General features: G+C 42.9%; 1 long non-coding RNA gene across 1 annotated transcript in view; it reads right to left on the reverse strand.

The window, feature by feature from the left end:
* Positions 1 to 10,052: 10,052 nt before the first annotated feature.
* Positions 10,053 to 15,111, reverse strand: part of LOC126958030 (uncharacterized) — a 50,816-nt gene continuing 45,757 nt past the window's right edge. The window contains exons 3-4 of the long non-coding RNA XR_007727043.1: positions 13,698 to 13,773; positions 10,053 to 11,808 (exon numbers count right to left, since the gene is read on the reverse strand). This is a non-coding gene — a long non-coding RNA (uncharacterized LOC126958030). The remainder of the gene's footprint in view (positions 11,809 to 13,697; positions 13,774 to 15,111) is intronic.

A 15,111-nucleotide genomic window follows, 5' to 3' on the forward strand; every position in this document is an offset into this window, starting at 1 on the left:
TTTTTCACCCCAGCCATAAAGTCCTCTTCTTTTTTATTGGAGGTTGAAAAGTCCCCGGGTCTGCTCTCCTCCATCAGGTTGCCAATGTGGGAAAGACACAGAAATTAAACTACATCATTAAATAACTGTACACAACCAAATCTTCAAGAATATGTAATAAGATTGCTTTTTAATAAAATAATTTAATTTGGATTTAAATGGATTCCATTTAATAAAATAAATGACATTGGGAGAGGGAAGTGAGATGAGAGTTTCCTCCAGAAACACGTGTTTGAAAGCTAGATAAGGCCTATCAGTCTAACCGATATACCCAGAGGGCTGCCATTAAATAATTAGGTGCTTAAGGACCGATAATGGTCTCAAGACAAAACAACGAATTGCTAAAGACTCTTCGAGCTGACTGACCGAAGGATCTTAACGATTTAAGAGGCCTCGCATTGCGTCCTAACCTGAATTTTCCCACGGAAGGAAGGGTTGGGCTACAGCTCTTGCTTGCCCGATTGCCGCCTAATACATTCCCTAAACGCTCCCTAAAGCCAAACCAAGAACTGCAAGCGTCCAATTCATGGCATCAGCTGTCAGGTTCAGGTTCGGGTCCGCCTACAACAGCTCTTCCTTGTCCTCTGCCGAATGCTATGTGGAAATGAAGCCGAGAATAATGTCCTGCAATTTGGATGAAGAGAACAGTAAGAAAGATTGTGTGAAACGAAGCTTCTACTGACGCGCCCTTCAGACAGGTATTCCGCAGGCGAGGGCTGTGAGCCTGAGAGAATGCAGGAGTGCTAGCAGAGCGGCGGGAGCGGAAGGAGAGGCAGGACGAAAGTTGGCAAACAGTCCCATCTCGGGACTTGAGTGCAAGAGCCTGCCCCGGAGTCGGGCAGGTCTCCAGGGTGAGAAGGTCCCAGCTCCGGCAGGTCCCCCACCTCTAACCTTCCCTGATTTGCCTGGTTGCTCTCGGGGAAGGGACTGGTAAATACCGCCCTCTCCCGGATTTCCTGAAACTCTCACCAGCGCGCTGAACCCGCTCCTTCCCACGTTTGGCGCCCAGCACTCTGCGTCTGCGCCCACTGCGCGTCACCTTCCCTATGGCCGAGACCACTGAGCCCGGGATCTGCGGAGGGAACAGGACCTGAGCCGCTGCTGGACCCTGCAACTTGGCTGCGGAGAGCGCGCGACCACAAGCGTCGTTTCTCACTAGGCTACGCGAGAGCCGGCTCATCCCCGCGGGTCCCCGCCTGTCCTCGCCAGCCCGGGCCGGCCCCGCGATAGGTCCACACTCCGCAGGTCTTCCTGGATTCACGAACTGCCTACTCCCACCCCTAAAGAGTTCAGACCTGACGGCCCTCTTATGGTGCGTGGCCGCCACCCCAGAGCGGAATAGGGGGATCCCCATGGCGGAGGAGACGCCGTGGACGAATCGGCTCCCAGCTCGCCCCACATGTTCTACAGGTCACTAGCCGAGTCCCTACCCCGGGCGCTCCCATGAGGCACCAAGAGCAGCCACGGCCCAGGGAAGGGCATGGGTCCTCACTGCTGGAGCCAGCCCCAGACGAGGACGCGCAGGTGTCGGGGTCCCCAGCACCCTCCGCATGCGCCGAGAGCCTTAAATGGGGTTCTGAGGTCGGCGCCAGGCACATGGATCACCCCGCTCCACGGGCCACGGCTCAGAGCGCCCGCGGAGCCCGGCTGCCAGGTCCAGGACGCGGCCGGGCGGGGCCCACTCGCTCCCGACGGTGTTGGCGGGGCTGAAGTCGGGCTGGATAAGGCGGGCGGCCGGCACTGAGATGGGCTGTGGCGCCACCTCCCGAGGACACCTCGCCGGAAGTGCGGCTCCAGCTTGGCCAGCGCTGAGACTCCTTGGCTGTAGCGCGAAGGCCCCCGTCCGCGCGACTTCCCGTAATAACGCCGCGAAATGCTTCCAGAAATGCCTGTAGTATAGTGACTGAGCCAGTGGTCGGCGTTAGTCTTCCCCAAGTGCTGAAAGAGGATCTCAGCTCCCAGGGATGAGCTACGTACCCACACACGCATCCTGGCCCCTGTGCCCCCGCCAGGGGAAGCGCAGAAATGCGGAAACTCCCCGGGACGCCACTGCCTCGTATCACCTACCAAGGGAAGTTACTTTTTTTCCGGGATCACAGACCCCCCACTTCACGTCCCCAAGTCTCCAGCAAGAAGCGGGAGAGGACGTGTGTGGCTCCCCCAAAGCAGGCTCCAGGTTGTCCCGGGGGAAAACCCTCTGGAAGGGACCTTGCTCTGCTGACCCAACCTGAGCAGGGCCTGCCTGGCTGTGGTCATCTCCACTCCGGCCTCAGGGACGAACCCAGCCGCTCTCTACACCACCACTGGAAAGGAGAGACCCTTTCCTCTTGTATATGCCAAGGAGGTTAGACTTTTTTTTTTTTTTTCCCCCAGAGTAACATTTAAAAAAGAAATTAGATCAGAGGGAACAAAAGTTCTCAGAAATATAGAAAGAACAGTTTTCTGAGTTAGGTTTCTGATGCTAATTACAATCAAGACTGTTGCGAACCTCATTCAGGAGTTCTTTTCCATGGCTTCATCTTTGACTCAGTTTGAGAACTTGGGCTTCTCTGTCAGTGAGCACTGTTCACCTGAATAGAAAAATAGCAGAGTGCTAGGTAATTTCCGCCTCTGCACTGCTGTAAGCTGCTGTAAGCGCATCTTATTAAGATCAGCTAAGGCTGTGAAGGGAGAATCTCAGTGTGGAACTCAAGAGATGGATCCTTCTGTCCAGTTATCTCTGCAGAACAACTCTGGGTTTGTTCTTGCTGTAATTATGCAGCCATTTTAATGCTGACCTGAGGAGGCATAGCGGCCCTTTTAAAACTTTGCCCAAGGAGCCATAAGTACTGATTTTCCTTACTCTAGAATAGCACGCTTATATGTTTAACACATATTTATTGAGAACCTGGTATGTGTCAGGCACTGTGTGAGGTGCTGGGGTACAATGACAAAAGAGAAAGACGTGGCCTCACAGACAAGATGAAACATCTGGCTGACAGGATACTCCTCTTAGCTCAGGTTCTCTGTAGGGCTGGCTGTTGCTTGCTGGCAAAGGCAGATTTTCTTTTCCATGCTTAAGGACACTGAAATACAAATCCTCTTTAGAAGTTAAGGAGAAGGAGGCCACAAGGGAAGTGGATTTTCCAGCCAAGCTGAAACTTAGCTTCCACATTCCTGAACCCAGGTGGCTGAGGACCGATCTCTTGTTTGGATGATTTACCTGATGTGGTATGGTCTTCCTTGCTTCCTGTAGCTTCCTTCCTTCCTTCCTTATAGCTTCAGGAGGACAATAATATCATCAAAAGGCAAAAATACCCAGCCAGAAAAAGAGATGTCCATAAATAGTGGCAGGCAGCTGGTGCTTCACAATGATACCCTGTTGTAACACAGCAAACCCTGCAAGTGCTGGTACCCAGTCAGTAGGGCAGGGCCACTTGTCTGTTCATCTCTCTGCTTCCTTCTTTCCTAAAGACAATTCCCCATTCACATTGTGTACCCTTTGATGTCCTACTGAAGATGTTCAACAGGCCCACTCAAACAAAGATGGGCAGGAGACCATGTCTGGACCCTTCAACACGGAATTTGGAAAACCCCAAAGGCCAGCCAAAAGGAAAGGTCCTGGATAACAGGCATCAACTTTCATATGGGGAGGAAGGCTGGAGGAGAGGAGTGGGAAGTGCGGCAGAGCCTGGGGAGGGGGTTGTGGTGGATTTGGCTCCAGGCTTTATCCCTTTAACCTTTCCCTGTCACTCTTTTCAGAGGCCTCGCTTCCTGCCCTTAAATGAAAGCCACAAACCACGGTTCTTGCAAGGCCAATAAACATAATTTCCTTTTTTGATAAGGCTGCCAGAATGAGGGGATGCTTATATCTTACTTTTGCACACGTTGCAGTTTTGTAAAGCATGCTTACATATATTATTTCATTTATTAATCTTGAAAAACTTTCACTGTCTGCATATGTGGAATTGGAGACACAGAGACATAAAGTGACTTTTATCTAAAGTGGAAGTTAGCAGAGTTGGGAGAGCTTCAGACTTGTATTTCAATACGGCATTTGACAAAGTATTTTATGGTAACCTTGGGACCAATGTGGCCTGGATGATATCATGGTTGAGTGGCTCATTCATTCATTCTTTGAAATAAACAGCTTTTCTTTTAAGCATAGCCTATGTGTCAGGAACTGAGCTTAATGGAGATACAAAGATAAGCTATTGTGCTTAATGAGCTCACAGATAAGTGAGAGAAGAGACATGTAAAAATATAATTACAGTAAGGCAATAATGTAATGGAATTAGATTCAAAATGCTATGGAATACAAGAGAGCACCAAAGAGTGGTCTTAGGCTGATGAGAGCTTGTTGGAATGCTCTCATATGTAGAAAACATGACATTAGAAAGGTTAAGAAATGTGAAAGCTGGGTATGGTGGCTCACACCTGTAATCTCAGAACTTGGGGAGGCCAAGGCGGGAGGATCACTTGAGCCCAGGAGTTTGAGACCAGCCTGGCCAATGCAGAGAGACTTTCTCTACAGATTTTTTTTTTTTTTAAATTAGCCAGGCATGGTGGTACGTGCTTGTGGTCCCAGCTACTTGGAAGGCTGAGGTAGGAGGATTGAGCCCAGGAGGTCGAGGCTGTGGTGAGTCATGATGGTGCCAGTGCACTCCAGCCTGGGCAAAAGAGTAAGACCCTGTCTCAAAAAAAAAAAAAAAAAAAAAAAAAAAAAAGACTATAAATAACACTAATCAATATATGAGTAAATATAGAATTCTACACTCAAATACAAAATAATTGAACCAGTGTATGAGGATACTGTCAGGGATGGCAGTTTAGGTAATTTCAGGGCCTACAGTTGATTGTAAACTCACCATGAGCCTAGAATATTAATGTTCTTAGTTTGTGCAAATAGAAGTGGAGTATTCAGCATAAAGGTTATTTTCTTTACCAGGGTGGGAACGTGGCTTGTTTCTGGTCTCCCCAAACATTGATGGTTGATGGTATGTATGTGCAAAGGGAAGCCAGCACATGGTAAAGGATTCTAACCTAAGTCATACTATATGGCTTATGGAACTAGAATTGTTGACAGAGACTGGAAGGCTTACAAAGTATGGCATAGCTGTCCTCAGATATTTGAAGGGCTATCATGTAGAAAATATGTTGAACTTATTCTGTCAGAGGAGCTCAGCAAAGCTTTTCTCGGTTTATAATACAGAGCCTGATGGAGCAAAGTCATCCTCTATGAGCTTGACTGTCCTCCTTTCCTGCTGGATTCTAAGCTCTATGAATGCAGGGACCAATAGATCTGATTCACTCTGAAACTCCTGTGTCTTGCACATAGAAGTTAATTTCTTTTTTTTTTCTTTTTTTTTTGAGACAGAGTTCTGTTGCCCACGCTGGAGAATAGTGGCACGATCTCGGCTCACTGCAACCTCCGCTTCCCAGGTTCAAGCAATTCTCGTGCCTCAGTCAACTGAATAGCTGGGATTACAGGTGTGCACCACCATACCCAGCTAGTTTTTGTATTTTTAATAGAGACGGGGTTTCACCATGTTGGCCAGGCTGGTCTTAAACTCTTGGCCTCAAGTAATCCTCCTACCTCAGCAATCCAAAGTGCTGGGATTACAGGTATGAGCCACTGTACCAGATGAAAGTCAATGAATTGTTTTTTGTTTTTTCTTGAGACAGAGTCTCGCTCTGACACCCAGGCTGGAGTGTAGTGGCACGATCTCGGCTCACTGCAACCTCCGCCTCCTGGGTTCAAGGGATTCTCCTGCCTCAGCCTCCAGAGTAGCTGGGATTATAGGTGCATGCCACTACACCTGGCTGATTTTAGTATTTTTAGTAGAGACAGGGTTTCACCATGTTGGCCAGGCTGGTTTCAAACTCCTGACCTCAGGTGATCTGCCCAACTCAGCCTCCCAGAGCGCTGAGATTACAGGTGTGAGCCACTGCACCTGGTGGAAGTCAATGAAATTTTAATGTAGGAATGAATCAATAAATTATTCCATGTGGTTCCAAAGGAGAGAACTGAGACTCAAGGGCAAAAGTTCATTTGTTGGATGACAAATGAACCCAACTAATTTGGCTATTAGTTAGGATCATTGGTGTAAGTAATGATACATTGTTTAGATGTTTAATTTCAACCTTTGCTCACCTGTTCAGCAAGAAGCTTTTATTACCCTTAAACTTTTTCTTCCAGAAAGGATGCTAACTAAAGAGGTACATGGGCTTTAACGGCCCTTGTGTGGCATTTCAGTTCCATGAGAACTGTAGGACACACCATACATAGGTTCTTAAACATGGGAGGAACATAAGGAGGGGCTAGATCAGATCTTATTTAATCATAACTGCAATTTAGATCTGGTAAGTTGTGGTCCCCGGAGTACCTAGGTCATTTAGGGAAAATGTTGTTGGGGTTTGGCTATGCTCTTTGCTAGTTCAGTGGGTTTTGAACTTTTTCAAAGGGACCATCTGCATGTTCTATAAAGAAGATAGCAATGAACCCTAGTTGTGGAACCGTGGAACCTCTGAGTAGCCCTAGGGTTCTGAAGGGCTCAGTCCCTGAAGCGCTGGCCTGTTTTACCCCAGATGTGATGGCCATATGCCCTGACCAAACTGCAGTACAAAATTAAGCTTATGTGGAGTGACTTCCAGCTCTTATCAGACCCCAAACTCCTAATTGTTTTTAGTCATCAATTATACTTTGCTGTTTTTTGTCTACTGATCTGTATCCAGAGTTTTAGCAACTAGCATCTTCCTTAAATTATATATGTTGATCAGCAGATATTGGAGGCTTGCTAGTTCTTAGAGCTCATGAAGACAAATGAGAGGTGATGAGGAGTGTCACTCAGGTGCCAAAGGATGCCAAACTCTGGCCTTTAGAATACTTATTTTTTCCATAATCAAGAAGCCACACATCAGTCTCCTCATTGCCTGTTGCCTATAGCAATAGCATTCTCTTTTTACTGAACATCTCAAAATACTTGTGGATTAACATTAGACTCAAGGAAGAGAAAGGAAAGGCATCGTTAGTGCTACTTTGCTGAGGAGGAAATAAGTTATTGTCCTCTCCTTCCGTACCTCTCCATGCATAGAATTAGTTATCTGAACAATTGCTTAAATGTTGCACATAAATATCTCAATGAGAAGGCATATAAGTAATAATAATTATTATTCTATCCTCTGTGCAAGGCATTGTGCTAAGAACATCTCTTACCTTATTTCATCTTCACAATAATCTGTAAGAGGCTATTATGATCCTTATTATATTGATGAATAAACTCTGATGTAGGAATGTTAAGTAACTTGCTTGAAGTTACGTAAGTGTTGTGTGGTGGACTCATAATCCAGAGCATCTTCATAGCCAGGTAGAGTTACATGATTTATTTCTCTTATCTGATCCATCATGGAGGGATGGAAACCAAAGGAGTGCAACTTATTTTTTATCCAGCACTACTTTTATTTAAGAATTTATTGTGAAAAGGTATTTTTGCCTAGGAGAGTTCATCTTTTACTTCAATTGGTTTCAATTACTTAGATTTCTTGGTGATCCAGCTGCTTTGAGAAACAACATTCTGTAATACTTAGTCCAGAAAGTGTTGAACATGATCAAATAATATCCAGGTTAATCACATTTTGTATCTGATTCTGTCTGTGTCATTATCATAGAGTTAGGAAGGCTGTAAGACAGCAAGACTGCTTTCCAGTTTATCTTCCAAATCCTAAAAATAGTACCTACATCTAGTTAATAATAAGAATAGCTAGCAATTATATAGTGCTTGCCTTATGCCAGGTACTTCTGACTGCAGTTCTAGGCCAGGAATTGCAAAATCTCTGCTAGATCTTATTCATTTTAGGAATATTTCATGGCAAAATGAAAGGTTCTAATCTGGAGTTCTGAGTAACATTATTCCTTGGTGAACATGATAGATTATCTTCTTGAAAGGGAAGAAAGAGCCATTCAAAAAATGTGACTGTGCCAATTTACTCATTGATCTAAAGTCATATGTTCTTTCTCTTCTGTGGAGGGGGTAAAAGGGAAAAGAGATACATTTAATATCCAAGGGCTTACAACACATGGGAAGGAATAGCCATGCAAAAACTAATTACATATAATGCAATGAGGAATGCAAAACTTTAGGATGATAAAGAACGAAATTATTATATTAAAGATACAAACTATTAATATGCTAAGTGCTTATGTGAGAGAATATAGGAAGATATCATTAATTCTGTCAGGCTAAAATCAAAAACCTCTATACTTTATTCTAAGGATGTTTGTATGTTTAAGTTTTTATTGGTACAGATTATTGTGGCAGAGCCTTATGGTTGTCCTTAAGGGAAAGGTTGGTTGGTTTGTGTATGAAGGTGGGGTGGAAGGTGCATGTTCTTGGGATTTTGTTCATTTTGGTTTTGTTTTGCTTTGCTTTACTCAGAAGAGGGCTAAATTAAGCACAATGTAAGATATTTCATCTATAAGCGAGTATTAGTGTGTGCGGCTCATTGTAAGTATTCTGGACTTAGGATTTAGGAAAGCTGAATTTAGGTCTAGATTTTGTCACTAGTTACTTTGGGAGGCCATTTTCCCTCTCTGGATCATCTGTAAGACTTGAAGCTTATAACAAAGGATTCATAAGGACCCTTCAAGCTCTTATGTCCTGAGATTATTTGGGGAGAAAGATGAGGGAAAATGAAGCTTTTCTCTAAGAGACATTTTTATTTTGTAAAGCCCTTAGACTTGATTACTCATGTTGAGAATGGAGGTAAAGATGGAGGAGCTGGAGATCAGATTGCTATCTGTGTTAATCTGTGTGGATGAACTGTTCTACCAAGACTTTCCTGGATCTAGTTGCAATAGACTGGCTCACGATGCACCTGAATCATGGCACAACTGGTGAAGCTGTAAAGGAATCCAAATTAACTTTATTTTGCCTAACTCTTAATTCTTTGGAACTGTATGTTACAATTGCAGACAAGGGCTATGGTGTACAAGAGTTTCTGTAAACATGAGGATTTGGAAAACCTGTCTTTTACTATTACTCTTTCTCATCTGAAATGCCTATTTTCACTTGGACTTAAATTTCTTAAAATTTTTTGTTCATTCTTACCCTCTCTATCCTTTCTGGTCTCCCAGCCATCCAACATACATGGTCCAGGGATCATTATGTGTTGCTGCTTCCACTGACATGACTTCGCTTACACAAATTCCCAGAGGGGCAAACATTTGCATGGATATCATGAAATGTTACAGATCACTTTTTCCCATCTTCCCCCGCCCCATGTGGAATTCTCATTGGTTGCAAAGAGTTATAAATACACTTGTTCTTTGTGTCTTTTGTGAGTAAAGAGCCAAAGACACAAAGGAAAGAGCTGTTTCAAAAAAGCTTACCTTTAACATCCCTGGTGTTGGAAATGCTTAGGGGTCAGACTCAAGTGTGGGTGCACATGTGCAGCTCACATTGTGAGGTGAGAGGGGCCTCTTGCTAAGTCTCACATGCCGGTCAGAACTCGTGTTATTTTTTGTGACAGAGGAAGCCTTAAGGTTTTGATCAGCTATTTGTCAGCAAGAGCACAGGAGATGTTAATATCCATCTTAACTTGGGTGCATTGTTATGGCCTGAAAAATGACTGTGCTATGTCTTGACCCTCAGATAGTCATGTATCTCCCATGGTGATGTGAGAAATTAAAAACACAAGGTGTGCACGTGCATGTGGTGTAGGAGTCTATCTAAAACAGGGTGAATTTGGGAAGACTCCCAGCTGTGTGACTCACTGGCTTTAGTCAACCAGCTCACTTATCTGTACAGCCTCTGTATTTCTGAGAACAAAATACTGATGGAGAGAAAGGAAGCCTGATGGGAGGACCCATTCTGTTCCTCATGGATTAAATGTTGATAGAGGAGGAAGGAATCCAAGATCAAGGCAAAGACAATAGAGATGAGAGTTCACAAAGTAAATTCACAGGGGAATTTTATAGTTCTTTTATTATTACAAAAGCAGTACATATGGTAGCAAATTAGAAAATAAAGACAAACATTTTAATAATTAAAATATCATATTCCTAAGCAACAAGAGCCATTACCATTAATTTTTAGTGTATATTATTCCACATCTTTCCCTCTGTGTGTGTGTTTGCTAAATGAGTTCACACTATACTTGCATTTTTTAGTCATTGTATTAGTCCATTTTCATACTGCTATGAAGAAATACCTAAGACTGGGTAATTTATAAAGAAAAAGAGGTGTAATGGACTCACAGTTACACATGGCTGGGGAGGCCTCACAATCATGGCAGAAGGCAGAGGAGGGGCAAAGGCGCGTCTTATATGGTGGCAGGCAAGAGAGCTTGTGCAGGGGAACTGCCCTTTAAAAACCATCAGATCTTGTGACACATATTTACTGTAATGAGAACAGCATGGGAAAAACCCACCCTCATGATTCAATTACCTCCTACTGAGTCCCTCCCACGACATGTGGGGATTGTGGGAGCTACAATTCAAGATGAGATTTGGGTGGGGACACAGCCAAACTGTATCAGTCAATAATCTCCACCTTTCCATTGGGATATTTTCAGTTTTTATCCCATACAACAACTAGATCAAAATCAAATTTCCCAGTGACCCCAAAATGTCCTTTACAGGATCTAATGCAGAACCCTGTGGCATCTTGTTGTTTCCCTTAAGTCTTAATTTGAACCTAGCACCAACTACAACATAGACTAATTGAAAAGATGAAACCAGTTGTCCTGCAGCCTGTCACACCTTCTGGATGTGCTTGGTTGTTTCCTCATTGTATTGTTTAGCCTCTTCCTGTACCTCCTATGCATTTTCTACATTAGAAGTTTGACTTTTAATTTCAAAGTGTGGAGTGGGAAAAAAAAAAGAAAGTCTGGAGTGGGAGACAAGAAGTTCTTGAAGATCTTTTAAAGATAAGAAATGATGACTGTCATTAAAAATGATGTGCAAGAATACATCAAGTGCAAAGAAGCAGAGGAGAAAGAACATAGCAAAAGGGACCATAATGGCTGGAGCTGAAAGATATTGATATGCCTATATGAGAGTGATTATTTTAGGGGCCCCAAGAAATAACTGGGAAGCACTAACTGGGAGCTAAGTTCCTGCATGAGCAAATGAAGACTTAGCACCATTACAATTTGGGCATAAATATAAATGTGACCTCAGTTATGTCCACAAGCTGGTAACATTTGGGTTACACCTGGAAATAGGTTCAAGATATGTAACTATGAAGGTAATGCTACACGTGATTAAAACAATCACACTGTAGAGGGATATGTGAAATGAAAACTAAGTTTTCCCTTTCCCTAATCTCCACTGCCCCCTCTCTATGCTGCTAATGATTTCTGCGTCTGATTCTAACAGTTTTAATTGTAATTTTCAAAAATAATTATGCTTCTATTTCTTGTTTTTATCAAATTCAGGCATTATCCTTTGGTCTCTAGGTACAAAATGTGAGGAATTTAGAACTTAAGTGGCTTTTTGTCTTTCCTTCTGTTGAACTCCTACTTTTTATTGTATCAGCATTTATAGTCATTACAAGCTTTTAAAATCATAATTTAGTATTCTGTTCTTTGTCTATAGGTTGAGTATAATAATAAAAAACCTATGTGAAACATTTATAAAAATTATTACCATTAGCCAGGCATGATGGCATGTGCCTGTAGTCCCAGCTACTCGGGAGGCTGAGGTGGGAGGATCACTTGAGCCTGGAAGGTCGAGGCTGCAGTGAGTCATGACCATGCCACTGCACTCCATCCTGGATGACAGGTGAGACCCTGTCTCAAAAAAGAATTAAAATAAGTATTACCTTAATATAATCTCTCTAGAAATAAATATGATTGAACCTATAGAGAAGAAAATATAATCCTTAATTTAAAACATTTTGTCACTCAAAGAAGAATAATACGTGTATCCCTCTCTAAGGGATGACCTGTAAATTTCTTTTTTACCTCTGTAAATCTTTCTGGGTCATTTTACGTAACTGAAGCTTCTTGTATCTCATCTTTTTCTGCTTTCTTGGCTTATTTTTTGATTGTGCTGTGTTACTTCACAAGTAATTTGTTCTTATTGAGTGTATAGTTACTAAACTTACTGAATTCTTATGTGTCTACAAGTGCTGTCTTTTACCCTCACACTTCATTGAAATTTGGCTGAATGTAGAAAACTAAGTTCAAAATTGCTTTCCCTCAGAACTTTGGGTGCACTGCTCTGTTGCCTACTGGAGCTCTACGATGCTGAGGTGAGTGTGTAATCAGGCTGAGGTTCCTCAAAATTTGCCAGAGTCAGGAAGACTTATCTCTGGGGTGAAGGTCATCAATGCTAGGTGGCTCTGCCTTTTTTCCTGCGTTGTTATGGGGGTCCAGATTATCTCAAACTTGAGTCCCTTTTTTGACCCACAACTCCCTCATCAGTGGCCCTCCTAGACATATTTCCTACATCCTTTGGAGGGCAAGAGCTGCCTCAGTAGTTATTCTATCTATTGAGAGACAGACTCCCCCCATCCCATATATCCCAAATACAGTTCTTTAACATTTCAGGCTAATTTGTAATTTCTGAACTAGGATTGTTTTGGGGGCGGCGGGGGTGGGGCTTGCAAAGGTCAGCCTTTATCTCTAGAGTTTGGGCTTCTGTCACTTCTGCCACAACTTCTCCACTTACCAGATGCCTTTTCTTTTCTTTGGATGATAATCCTTCAAATTTCCTGATTCATTGATCACTCTCAGTCCCATTTTTCACTGCCATAGTGGTTTGAATTTAAAAATGAATCTTTTAAAAATCATTTCACAAGGAGCCTTAGAGACAGTGGGCATATGTGTGCAGAAATGCAAGACACATTTTTAACAGAACAGTACAAGATAGTATGGATAGACACACACATACAGAAATAATAGGATGATAGTGCAGCTAAACTTAATACCAATGATCACAGGCTTACTTATGTTTACTAATTTTTTTGACTATGTGCATGTTTTACTTTTGTAATTATAAAAAACAACAAGGTGTGGGTGTGTGTTTTAAAGAAATAAATGATGGACTTTATTGTGTGAAGATAGAAAGCAAGGGTGTAAACCTAAACAGGAATGGAAGTTTTTCATCTGGTTCTGTAACTGTCTGCCTCCCTTACCATGCAATGGTTATGTCATGCAATCCAGTGCAAATCATTTATATCACATGCAAAGCACACTAACTTTAGGCTCCTCAGCAAATTAAATCAAGAATATGAAACCTTTACTGAGCACTCACTATGTGCAGTGCTAGGCAATGCAACATAAAGGGGCTGCCGTAGATGGGGGTGGACCTCAGGAGGAGATGGAAGCAAAAGGCTGGCTCTGAGTTAGATCCATCCAACAAGGTCCAGTCTGCTTTGTACTAGAAGGTTCCCAGGAGACTGGGTAAGTTCTGGGCCTCCTTCCAGGTGTTCTAATCTTTGAAACTATAAATGTCATGTTACCCGTTTAATCAGATTCTAAAAGGGCTTCTTGGCAGAAAAATATGGGAACTACTGTGGCAGATCAACTACAAAGACAAGCCAGTTTATTGGTTCAGGCTTCAGAAGAAACACTGGATGAAACTAAAATTTGCTGCTAAGAAAAATGTGATAAATCTAGTATTACTTAAAAGCTTCTAAAGCAATGGCAAATAATGATAACAATAAGTTGCATACCTCTTCCACGTGCACAGTTTCTGCCCTGTGACTTCAAAGAAAGCTCCTCAAGTCCAGGGGGAGACACGCGGCTCTGCTGAGGAGATATTTATGGGGCTGTTATGGCGCCTGGGATGTTCCTATTATACTCACCATTCAAACCTCCAGATTTCCAGGACCACAGCAAACAAAAGACTTGAGGTATTTTAAGAGGGGTTTTGCTTTTTCCTATAACACAAGTGATCAGGTTTGCATTGTTGTCATTAATTTTGAACTCTTGTCATTAAGTCTACTTATGTTACGCTTCATCTATTTTAAAATACAGAGAAACAGACTGGAGAAGTCCTTCAAGCAGCCTTAAGTGGAGTAGAGAGCTGGTAGCTATGTGGCTAATTTAATAAATGTCACTACACAAAGAATATCACAATGGAGTTTAGCAGAATAAATGAAATCTGATAACCTGGTTTGCTGCAGTGAAGGCCATCCCTTCAGTACTGATTTAGATCTGCAAAGTCTGAAGGCATCAAATCATTTGTGAAGCAGTTTAACTTCCTTTACCCCTTTCCACCCACTTATCCTTTGCCCCACCACAACCTTGCAACCATACAAAAGCCAGATGCAGTGCCAGAAGCACCCAACCTTCCTCAATCACTCAGTTCAAGGCTAGCACCTATGAATTTAATGAAATCTTATTACAGAGAAATAAGTGTGGACGCTTCCTTCCCTATGTTCTATGTTTACAGTTTTCTTTCCTCACCCCAAAATGAACTTAATTACAAGAAATGTTTCACCTTCAAAGAGTTATGTAATCGATTTAGTGTACCAGAGGAAAGGGGAAAAAATGAGTAATGCTGGCTTTAAGATATGGTTGTAAAATATGTCTGTATGTGCACACTTTTGTTGACTTCAAATTTTTTCCTTTTATATATAATTTATTCATTTTTATTTAGTATTTTATTTTATAGCAATCTCAGATATTAAGTCCCTTCCTTCTTTCCTTCCTTCCTTCATTCCTTCCCTCCCTCCCTCCCTCCCTCCCTCCCTCCCTCCTTCCCTCCCTCCTTCCCTCCTTCCCTCCTTCCTTCCTTCCTTCCTTCCTTCCTTCCTTCCTTCCTTCCTTCCTTCCTTCCTTCCTTCCTTCCTTCCTTCCTTCCTTCCTTCCTTCCTTCCTTCTTTGAGTCTCACTCTGTCACCAAGGCTGGAATGCAATGCTGCAATCTCAGCTCACTGCAACTTCTGCCTCCTGGATTCAAGCGATTCTCCTGCCTCAGCCTCCCAAATAGCTGGGACCACAGACATGTGCCACCACGCCCAGCTAATTTTTGTATTTTCGGTAGAGATGGGGTTTCAGCATGTTGGACAGACTGGTCTTGAACTCCTGAGCTCAAGCGATCCACCTGCCTTGGTCTCCCAAAGTGCTGGGATTACAGGTGTG

This window comes from Macaca thibetana, chromosome 7, assembly GCF_024542745.1.
Source record: "Macaca thibetana thibetana isolate TM-01 chromosome 7, ASM2454274v1, whole genome shotgun sequence".
NCBI lineage: Eukaryota > Metazoa > Chordata > Mammalia > Primates > Cercopithecidae > Macaca > Macaca thibetana.